This window comes from Etheostoma spectabile, chromosome 24 (genome assembly GCF_008692095.1).
Source record: "Etheostoma spectabile isolate EspeVRDwgs_2016 chromosome 24, UIUC_Espe_1.0, whole genome shotgun sequence".
Classification (NCBI taxonomy): Eukaryota; Metazoa; Chordata; class Actinopteri; order Perciformes; family Percidae; genus Etheostoma; species Etheostoma spectabile.
Window position 1 is genome coordinate 7,135,310 of NC_045756.1, and position 11,679 is coordinate 7,146,988.

At 41.5% G+C, this 11,679-nt stretch overlaps 1 protein-coding gene across 1 annotated transcript in view; it reads right to left on the minus strand.

Moving 5' to 3' along the window:
• The window catches only part of LOC116674034 (gastrula zinc finger protein XlCGF57.1), a 138,681-nt gene that overhangs the window by 31,622 nt on the left and 95,380 nt on the right, over positions 1–11,679 (minus strand). The window lies entirely within an intron of this gene.

The following is an 11,679-nucleotide window of genomic DNA, read 5'->3' on the forward strand; positions in this document are numbered from 1 at the left end:
CAAAATGACACAAGAACGTTGAACCTGGCTTTATCTAATGTTCACATTTTCACAACAAAATGAGTCTTGCTCGCCTCTACCTCCTCCTCAGTTATTGGCTGGAACACTGTGTCTACATGCTTTGTGGTGCAAGTGAGCAAAGTTAGTTTTTGTGGCCGTTTGTAGACCCTGGGCTGTTTACAGAGACCGCCATTTTGTACATTGTGTTCTGGGTACAGACAGATCGCAAATAGGGAGGAGATGTTTGCTGTATGTGAGAACAAATGCAGCCTAAAACACACGCAACACCGCTTAGAGCTAAGTGCCAGAAAACTTGTAATACAAAAAGTATTTGTTTTAATGTAAGTAATGAACTTGGGATGTGTCATGGTGACATATGTATAGTAATTCATTTTGAGATATGTGGCTTTCACAAGACACTAAGGGCTTGAAAACCTTTCAGCCAAATGTAGTGGAGTAAAAAGAACATATGAGTGCCAAAGGGAGGAAAGGGATAAATATTCCCACAACACCATGACACCACCACCACACCAGCCGTGAACCGTTTTGATACAAGGCAGGACTATGTGGTGGACCAGGCTTTCAATGTTGGAGAGACGCCAAATTCTGACCCTACCATCGAGGTCGCACACAGGAAATCGACGACCATCAGAACAGGCACGTTTTTTCCAATATTCTATTGGCCAATTTCGATGGCTTGTTGGCAAATTGAGTCTCAGTTTCCTGTCTTTAGGGGGCCTTGACAAGGAGTGGCACCCGATGGTGTCTGGGTCTTTGCCTGCCTGTAGCCCATCTGCTCAAAGTTTAAGTGACGTACTGTGCGTTCAGAGATGCTCTTCGGCACCTGGTTTTGTAACGGGGTGGTTTATTTGATGTCTTAGTCACTGTTGCCATTCTATCAGCTCGAACCAGTCTGGCATTCTACTCTACCCTCTGCCACAACAAGGCAGTTCCGCCCACAGAGAACTGCCGCTCACTGGATGTTTTTTCTTGGTCGGACATTATCGCGTAAAACACTAGAGAGATGGTTGTGAGTTTGAAAATCCAGTAGATTAGCAGGGTTTTCGGAAATACTCAGACCCAGCCCTTCTGGCCCACCACATCATTTTGTTGCATTGCCACGTTTTCAAAGTCACTCAAAATCCCCTTTTCTTCCCCATACTGAGGCTCGGTTTGAACTGCAGGGGAGAGATTCTCTTGACAATGTCTACATGCCTAAATGCCACTGCTCTGATGTTGCCGCCATGTGATTGGCGTTCGCTCCTCTGCTGCTTAGAAATTAAGTGTTAACGAGATGAGCAGTTGGACAGTGGTTGTACCTAATAAAGTCGGCCGGTGGAGTGTAGAAATTATAGGTCTTGTTAATATAACGGTGGTTCCATTGTGTGTTCAGCTTTTCAGTCAGATGTCCAGAAGGGAGAAAAGGCTTGTTGCGTTTGATGAAAGATGGGAAAGAACGGCAGCAGGAGTGGTGTGCGATCCAGTCTTGACCAGGAGCGACCCAGAGCTCCCAACATGAAAGAAAGAACAGGAGGAACTCTGGACCAATCAGGATGGAGAGCCTGAGATGGAGAGCAGAGCATGAGCAGCTTCCAAAAGGATGCCAGGGTAGGATGATATCACCAACAAAAAAGTCCCATTCACTACTGGTCCCTGGTGAGGACGCGGGTAACCAATTATGTTTTTCTCAAACTCTTTCAATAGCGAAGTCTATGTTTTTGATATGAGATTGTGTACTGGTGAGGAAACTCTTAGCTGCTCTAAGTTTGTGGGAAAAGATTTGGCATAAATGGACATTTGAAGAGGGACACATGAGAATCTCATACTGGAGACGAGCAACCGATTGTGCTCCTGTCTGCAAGACATTATTTTAAAACCAGAGTGGACATTTACCGACGCACATGAAAATCCACACGGGAGAGAAACAATATTAGCTGCTCAGTCTGTAAGAAAGCTTTCATAGTTAGTGGAAATTACCTAGACACATGAGTCCAAACAGGGGAGAAAAACTTTAGCTGCGCCGTCTTGTAATAAAGCTTTTACAGGGGCAGTGGTACTTTACAGGAAAACGTGGAGGAATCCACACAGGAGAGAAACAATTAGCTGCTCATTGTGTGAGTAGCTTTTAGAGAGCGAGTGGCATTTTACGAAAGAAAACACATGAGAAGCCACAACAGGAGAGAAATTAATTTAGCATGTGGAGTGGAGCCCCAGTGAGTCTAAAGTCCGTGGGTCATTAACTAGTCTATAATCCATAATAGAATTTCAGCTTTGGAAATTGTCTTAAATAATTTGACGGCCTTTTAAAAATGAACTGGATTATTAAGTAGTTAACATTACTGTTATGAAAAGCTTTATATTTGGTGAGTCCATTTTGTATTTATATGGGGGGACTTATATTAATCGTGATGTTCAGAATACGAACAAAACCAACATGGAACAACTGTCCAATAATGCAAAAATGTGCGACCGGGTCAGGAGTTTAATCGCAGCACACCGGCTTGTGTGAATAAGTGGTGTGTGGGACTAAGGTCGTATCTCCTTGTTAGTTGTGATGTGTGGAACTGGATACTTCTAAAAAATACTACGTTAAATATTTTCTTAAGGTTCCTTTGGACAAGGATGGAGCACATTGTGCTCATGTCAATTGGTTTGTTAAGCCGGTGAGAAAAGAAGTAATTGCAAGCCCACAAAAAAAAAAAAAGAACCCTTTTGTTGTAGCGCCGTGATGGATTTGGAATGCACTTGGGGACACATTCAAGTTTTTGCAATTTTTCGGATACTGACCATCAGTTCTTAAAGTAACGATGGTCACTGTTTCTCTTTAATTAGCTGACGAGTATTGCCATAATCTGAATTATAAACAGTTGTCCAATAGGTGTCGCGTGTATCAACCGACTTCTGCCACAACACCAATTGATGGTCCAAACTCCATTAATATAAGGCAAGAAATTCACAAAGTTACCCTGACAAGGCACACCTGGTGAAGGGAAAACCATTTCAGGTGACTACCTCATGAAGCCATTGAGAGAACACAAAGTGTTTGACACGCTTATCAAAAAAGCAAGGAAGGGGGGGGGGGGAGTTTGAAGGGAAACTGAATATAAAGACATGTTTTAAGTTCCACAGTGTTATTCATAGTTTGGATCCCTTCAGTGATAATCTACAAATGGAAAATAGATCATGAAAATAAAGGAAAACTCATTAAATGAGAAGGTGATTCCAAACCTTTGGCCTGATTACGTCCACGTGCACGCCAATAGTCCCAACCAGGTGCCTTTAGATCTGACGCCAATGTAGACTGGGGCTTCGCATTTGTTTTGGCCCAAATTGCAAATATTTGAACTCAACGTATTCCACTCCTAGTGGATTCGTGAGAAGGTCTAGGTTTACGATCGGAGATGAGTATGGATAGTTGTCCCTTGCCTGTCAGTGAGCGGTGTTGAGCAGGAGCGAAGTGAGTTTGGTGATGTCACAGCTGATGGCGGTGCTAAGCCAACCGGCTCTAGCGGGCTAACACGCGGGGTCAACAGCCCTGGTGGGTTAGAGCGTGGAGGGCGACGAGGAGCTGGAACCAGCTGGACTTTATTCCTGTTTGCTGTTGTGGTGGAAATTCCGGCGGGCCCCTTGGTGATGTATCTCGGCGGAGCTGAAGCGATGTCCGGGTGAAGGTGGAGAGCCTCCGGCGCAGGTCAAGGGAGGTGGATAGCGCACCGGAGCAGGTCAATAGCCGAGTACTGCAGCAGAACCACACTAGCAGGTGAAACAGGCAACAGAAAAGAGCAGCTACAGACAACACACGATGTATGGCAGACCGGCCCACATTTTGGGATCAAAAAACTTGAGGGGCAGCGTCAACGGCCAGTGAAAACGCCAGGGGAGGCCTCAGACCGTGAAACAGACCAGGTGAGCTGAGGTGAATACAAAAAAAACAGTAGTGTAGTATTCCAATGAAGGACAGTGCACTGTCCGCTAAGGTTCCTAAAGCTCTCATAAAGCGTATGGTAAGTCTAAGAGAATACGAAAGTTACCGGCGCGCAGCGGTGCAGGTTGTGCCAGCGTTCACTCAACCCGGTCCTTGTCATGTCAGACCTCCAGCCCTTTATGAGAACAAAATACGGTGGAGAAAAGACAAAAATGCGCGCAACATGTAACTTCAACTAGGATGAACATACAACCGACGTTTCAGTGTGAAGAAAAGCAAACGAAAACGCTAATTAACCGAAAAACAAACAAGCCAGGGAGCGGCTGTCAATCGCCAGCGTTCCCAGTGCTGGAGATCCGTAGGATAATTGTTCCCAGAAGGCGAAAGAAAACCAACTTGCGTGTCTTCTGCTGACTTCACGTCTGAATGGATCTGGACAGCACCTATCATGTTAAAGGCGCTAAACTGCACTTATTATTCACGCTCACTAAAGCCGACAAACACGGGAGTGCGAATTTTGTTTTGTCGGAAAGCATCGCTCCGACTCGGAAACACATTAAACAACGCACATACCTCCGGCTTTCAAAAATAAAAGCATTTTAAAAGTAGTCTGTTGAGTGTTTAAATTGCAGTTGGCTTCCCTTTCGCCGAAGTGATTTTACCCTGACAACTACGCGAAAGGACACTGTGACGACGTTGTTTTCAACTGAGACAGTGAAGGTTAGTAGAAGCTGTTTCCGGTGATTGATGAGCGTTACCGCGCTGCCTCCAAATGAGCTGAAAGTGAGCTTCAATCATTCCCAATCAGTAGAGGACAGAGTGTAGGTTAGAGATATGGTCATCGGCTCATACGTAAAATACTTTTACAAAACAACACAGATACAACGAGTCAACAATGTGATGATGAAAGTTATTTAATGTAAGAAAGGAGCAGTATATGACACTGCAGTACATGAAACCATTGCGCTTTAGATGCTGTTGGGGCTATCACAAGGAACTGTCACCTGTAATGGACTCCAAATGTTGTGACAATGAAGCAACTATGCCTCTGTGGAAGAGTGGGATACATTTTCAAATGATTTTAATTCTTCTTGTGTTTTAGTAATTTATCAACCTATCAAGTGGGATTAAAGTAATAATAATAGATAATATTTCACATTATTTTAAAGGCGCCCTTCGGCACTCAAGGATGCCACAACATTACATTAGATTTTTTGTTTCAAACGCAAAACTACTATAAACAATAAAAACAGAAAAATGCAGGGCAGAGTAGAAATTCAAGTGGAATAGGATGAATTAGATTGTTTAGCTAGCTTGTCGTTGTGGATATTGTGTAGTGTTTTAATATGAGCACGCGCTTTCTCCAATAGATCAACCTTCTTGGTTATTTTAGGATTAGCTGCTGCGTTGGCTCTTTTTTGGATTTGCAAAATTGTGAATGTTTGGATTTTTAAATAAAAGGCACCATTACTAGACAGCTACCGAATGACATGGATAACGAGTTCTCGCCCTTCCACAATCAACATTAGGTAAATATAGTATTGAAACGGACTCAGTTTTTATTGGTATTGGAAGACATTGGAAATTAGAGCCTCAGATCAGGATTGCACAAATAAGTAAGATTAGGATATCCCTAATGTTACATTAGACACTCACACCAAAAACCATAGGCGAAATAACGATTGTGTATTTTTTTTAAATAACACATCAGAAAAATATAACAATCCTATTAAAGAAAAACAACAACTGCCAGGGCAGGGGATCAAACCCCACCTTATGATTGGCAAGCTAGTAGTAAACAATACAATGTTCTGTCAAGGAATAGCAAAAAGCTAAGGTGTAGTTTAGCTCTAGCTGAAAAACAATGCACCAATATTCTGTTACGAATAGCTACAAGCACAGTTTTTAGCTAGTTAGAAACAATGTATTACTTTTTTTTTTTTTAAAAATGTCTTTTTATACATAGAATATGATTTCTTAGGTTTTCACAAGTAAATTCTATGTTTACCCATTATATTATGTAATTAAAAGGTTAATTGGATTTAGAGAGGATTAATGCGTGAACAGTTAATTGTAGTATAAGTTGGAACCAACTCCAGTAGTGGCATTGGCAGGACACAGGAAAGTATAGCCCTCAGACTGGATGGGCCCTAAATATCCCTATTTAAAACACTTTCAAAACAATACACGGACACAATCGAATACAAGTGTCATTTTAAAGTGGTGAAACGTTCCTATGGGGTTTGCGGGTTGCAGTAAAATGATTTTCAACATATGGCAATAGGCCCGTTGAAAAAAAATGACCAATTGAAAGACAGAAGGCAAATGCCCATGTTTCGTTCGGACGTGTAGAAGATAATATCTAACAGGAGTTTCCCGATCATACGCATGCCGAAGGTTGAGAAAGGTTAAGGCGGTGCCAGTCTCAGCTGTCAAAACAGTGTAAGTGTGCTCTTTCAAAGCCAGAAGTACGTAGCCGTGCATAACAGATGGTATATAAGCTCCCATGTTGTCGACGAGAAGCCAGTCCCCCACGTGCAACTAAGGGATCAGTAGTTGTCATTACTTTGTCATAGCTGTCGCCGGGTGGACCCCAGTAGCAGAGCGATAGCGCCGCTCGCTGCTGTTGAAACCTGTGTAGAGCACAAATATTAAACTAATGAATCCACATCGCAGCCTAACTTTGTGTCACAGTTTATTGAACCACAACAATTGTCCCTTAGGTCTTTAGTTAACTTTAATCATGGGGAGTAAACAGGATGGGCATAACGGACGTTACTCCGAGTAACTTTTCAGTAAACGAGTAATCTAATTGATACTCTCCACATATTAATAACCATCCTCCTCCTTCTCTCCATCGGATGCAACCTCATCCCAATAATTACTGTTACTAACGCAAAACTTCTTCCCTTTCCCGAGTCTTGTGCTCTGCTCGACCCTCACCTTTCCTTCCCATCGCTTCATGCAGGTGTGTCTGATCTGAGCTGTGGTTGGAGTCAATGTCTTTTATAAAAAGCGGAAATGAGATAACTAAAAGTTGTTGTGATTTGGCGCATATAAATACAATTTTAAAAATTTAACTCTGGTACCGTGTTACTGCCGAAAAAATGCGGCGCGTTACTATTAATCAAGCTGTTTTTTCAGCAGACCAACTTGGTCTCTGAGCCGAGAAGCAAAGGGACTTTTTATCTTCCTTGGTTAGGGGCCGTGCACAAGACACATGAATAAACGCTGACGATGGCTGATCAGAATAAAATTAATGGGTAAGCCAATCGACGCTGGAGTTGGGCGGGTGTAGAAGTACGCTAGGCGGGACACAAAAAAAAAACACAAGGCGGAGTCAGCGTCAACGAGAGACAGGTATGGCGTTATAATATGGGGGGGGGGGGCTTTCTGCTAAAGTTCCCACTGTGGTCAGGAAAACCAACGGGGGGGGGGGGGGGGGGCACTTTGTTTATCTCACTAAATGAGCGCGAGAATGGCTACTGCGCTCCAAAGCTAATCGCTTTCACTCTCTCACTTCTCACTGCTCTATCACCACAACACACACACACACACACACACGCACTCACACAAACACACGCCGAATCGACACCCAAACGAGGGCAAAAGTATAACCATCTGGATTATGTTATTTGCAATACAAAGAGTGTTTATATTGTTATATTTCTGTAGTTGATTAACAAGCATTATGTCATTTTGCCCAGTTGCTGCCCGTGGGGGGCAATAACTATCAAAAGTTCTAAAAAATCTATGTTGTATGTGTTAGATCACTAGACATAATATCTACATTACAGCCATCTATTGGGGCATAGTCATTGGGTCCCACAGGCAACATTAAAACACTTTAGATGTGTGAACAGTCTCTGTTATAATGTATTGTATTAAGTTGGCTTCATTGTCATTTTATTATTCAACTTCTATAATACATAATTGAACGTGCACATGAATTATGTCTGTTTACAGAGGGGTGTAGGGGGAGGGTTACTTTTGGAAAGAAGTAACTTGAACTGTAAAAATAATTTGCTTTTTTAACACTGGTAGTACCCATGCACGGATACTGCGGATAGCAAGAATGTGTAAATCATTGTCGTTGGCACTTAATGTTGTGTTTTGCACGAATAGTCCAATATTGGCTTTGTCACGTGGGCGACAAGGCTTTAAGATTTACCCTGGGAAGATAGGTTCAGGTTGGAGGAACAGAGGTCGTTGATTAATGCAACTCATGGAGCCGTACACTCCATCTTTCAGGTAGTAACATCATCTTTATGTCGAGGGCTTCCCTTACGGTCTGTTAAAAGAATTCATGCAGAACAATCAAAGCAAAAGATGTATGACATGATAGGAAAATCATTTTTAACTAGGGCCAACCAAGTGCAACCAGGTATCCTTGCGGTTCTGCGTCTGAGTACTAGCACCCTGCGAGCCAGACTGGACTCAATCAAGGCTGAGATGGCCATTAACGGGCTTTCAAAGGACATTCATACCATCGCTATCGTCATCTCATCACAGAGACTCTTTTGGCGGATGACATTGGCCGCCAGTGTAGAAGGCAGATCCACGTAGTAGCGGCCGGGCTCTGCAATAAATATGCCACCCCACAATCAGGAGGACGAACTCATCCAGTGCTTCGTTAATGATGAAGGAAAAATAGGAGGGAAAACTACAGTGGGTGAATTGCAATTTCAGCGGGTTATTAAGCGTGGGTTCCTAGGGAGCGTTTGAATATATAAAGTTTTTTTTAACTCATCCCAAAATAACATGATGATTCAACCACAACGCTCTTTGGGCAAGTACAATCTCTACTTTCAGTCATGTTTGGGGCGTCTTATTCTTTTATAGCGATTTGAAAAAAATGTAAGTGGACGGGGTTTTGAAATAGATTAGTATAAATGTTGACCATTATTCTACGTTGTGATTAATCATCAACATCTATTCCTTTAATTTTAGCTCGAAAAATTGTAATTTGGCTTTTCTAACTAAAACATTAGGTAATTTCCTAAAAATGAGTTTATGACCCATCAAATCCAAAAAAGTGCATGAAATAAAAGGTTAAATAGTTAGATATGGACACTAGTGTTGGTGGGGTGAAAACGTCAAAAAAAAAAAAGACAAACTTGAAAAAACAGGGACACAAAGGGTGAAAAGGGGAACAAAAACGTAAGAAAGAAAAAAAGTTTTAAAACATTCAAATAAAAAGCTCAACAAAAGTGTTGATGTTCAATTTTGACGCCAGAGAAAACACAAGGGTTAAGATTTAAGTTCCTTTTTTCAACATTATCATTTTTCGATCTATATCTATCTACTCTCTATCCTCCTTATCTATCTAATCTCTGTCTATATCTCTATTATCTATCTTTGTGGAGTGGCAGTAGCTCAGTCCGTAGGGAGTTGGGTTTGGGACGGATGGTCACTGGTTCAAAGTCACCATTGGACCAATAAGTACCGGAGTGGGGATTGGTGGCCTAGGAGAGTTGATACTTCACCTACGGGCACGCCAGGTGCTGAGCAAGGCACTGTACTGTACTGACTCAGTGTGCTGGTTCTGCAGCTGGCAGCCCACTCACTCGACATCTCATTAGTGCATGTATAGCGTCCTGAGCATGGTGTGTGTATTTCAGGCTGGTGTGATACTAATAAGTGTGTACACAGAGTGTAAATTATTACTTCCCCACTAGAGTTCTAACAAATTTAAAAAAAAAATCCACTTTCTTGCTAGATGAGAAAACCCGTGAATATTTTAAATTCTTTCAATTGATCTCTTCAATTCTCTTTAAGTCCCCGATAGCAAGAGAATCCTCCACCAATGTCAAGAGTCAGCTGGAATCCGAGCCAAATTCTGAAAAAAAGATCAATCAAAAGGAAAACAGTACAGCTAAAACACTGGGACACTCCTCACTAAAAGTTAAAAGTACTGCATTACAAAAACTTACTAGAGTAAAGTATTAGAAGAGGAGACACGGGTACAGTACTCATTGTGCCACGTAAAATGTTCCTGTTAGTAAAATGTTTTGGAGTTAATATTCTTAAATGTGAATTAAGGGTATGTTGCAATTTTCCTGCTGGAAATTGGTTATGATTCTGCTCATTTTAACTTTTGTTTAAGCATGTTTGGTAGGTTTAATTCCACAGCTGGAACCATATTCTTTTAATATCTATATGTTGGTAGCGTTCCAAGAAGCTGCATCCAGCGGCTTTCAAAGATCCTATAAAATAACAGTAGACTAAAGTTATGAGTTAGGGGTTCGTAGTGTTGAAACGTTCAAAGAAAAGTGACAACATTTAAAAAAAAGAATCAAAAGTGTAATTTTCAGGGGTTTGTAGTATATAACTTACGAGAAAGTTTACAGAAAAATGGATTTTGGCATGGGCTTTCCAAGCTTGTGTTTACTTTCAAAAAAAGTGCCTCGTTTTTTGCCGCTGGCAAGCCACTCAGATTGATATTCGAAGTGACTGACAACATAATGGGAAGGATTTCTGATGGGATGGGCGACCTTAATGTTAATAGAGTAAGATCCTTTTTGAAACAAAACAACACCGAGAAATGCGGTTCCCTTAAAACACCAGACTCCATGTAAATACAACAGTATTCTAGCATTGAAACATAACGGGATTCAAAGTCAAGAGCAACAAAATATAACGTGAAAAGCTATTTTGGGTCATCTTTACCACTTTTCCAACCAACCACTACTATAGTTTTGGTTGAAATAAACACACAGTTTACCGATTTACTGAAATAGTCCCGATACTAGTGCTAACAGTCTTTTTTTAAATGGGAGTCTGGTGGGGTGAAAAGTAGAAAGGGGGTCTCAGGAGTTTTTAAGGCTTTCTCGTTTCTCCACTGCAGACAGACAGCAACAATCTCCTAATGCATGGCGAAATGGATTTGCATGGCTGTTGAAAGTATTTTTGATCATAGAGTATAAACAGGGATATCCAAAATACAAGTGATTTTAACGTAACAAAATACACAAGACCACGTTGAACTGGCTTTATCTAATGTTCACAATTTTCACAACAAAATGGCGGTCTTTGCTCGCCTCTACCTCTCCTCAGTTATTGGCCTGGAAACATCCCAGTGTCACATGCTTTGTGGTGCAAGTGAGCGAGCAAAGTAGTTTTGTGGCCGTTTGTAGACCTAGGCTGTTTACAGAGACCCATTTTGTACAGTGTGGTCTGGGCTACAGACAGATCGCAAATAGGGAGGAGAATGTGTGCGGTATTGGAGAACAAATGCAGGCCTAAACAACGCAACACCGCTTAGAGCTAGTGCCAGAAAGAAAACGTGTAATACAAAAACGTATTTGTTTGATGTAAGTAATGGAACTTGGGATGTGTCAATGGGACATATGTATAGTAACTATTTTGAGTCGTGGCTTCACAAGGCAATAAGGGCTTGAAAAACCTTTCAGCCAAAGTAGTGGAGTAAAAAAGAACATATGCCATCAGATGTATAAAATACTAATGTGTACTTTTAATACAGCCTGGTGTTACTTAGGGACGGCTTGTTTTTTTATGCGGGGGCTACCGGAGGCGTTCTTGGGGGCCTTCTCAGTCAAAAAAAGACAGCAATGTAATACATTTTTCTTAACCCTCCAAAATGATTGGGAAAAAAAAATTCTGACATACATACTTGAAATGACGACATTTTTGGTTAACATCGGGTCAACTTTTCAGAATAAAAGCTGGTCTGATATTTTTGTATGTTGGGGTGTTTTCAGTTTTTTTGAAACTAAATAGTACAGACATCATAA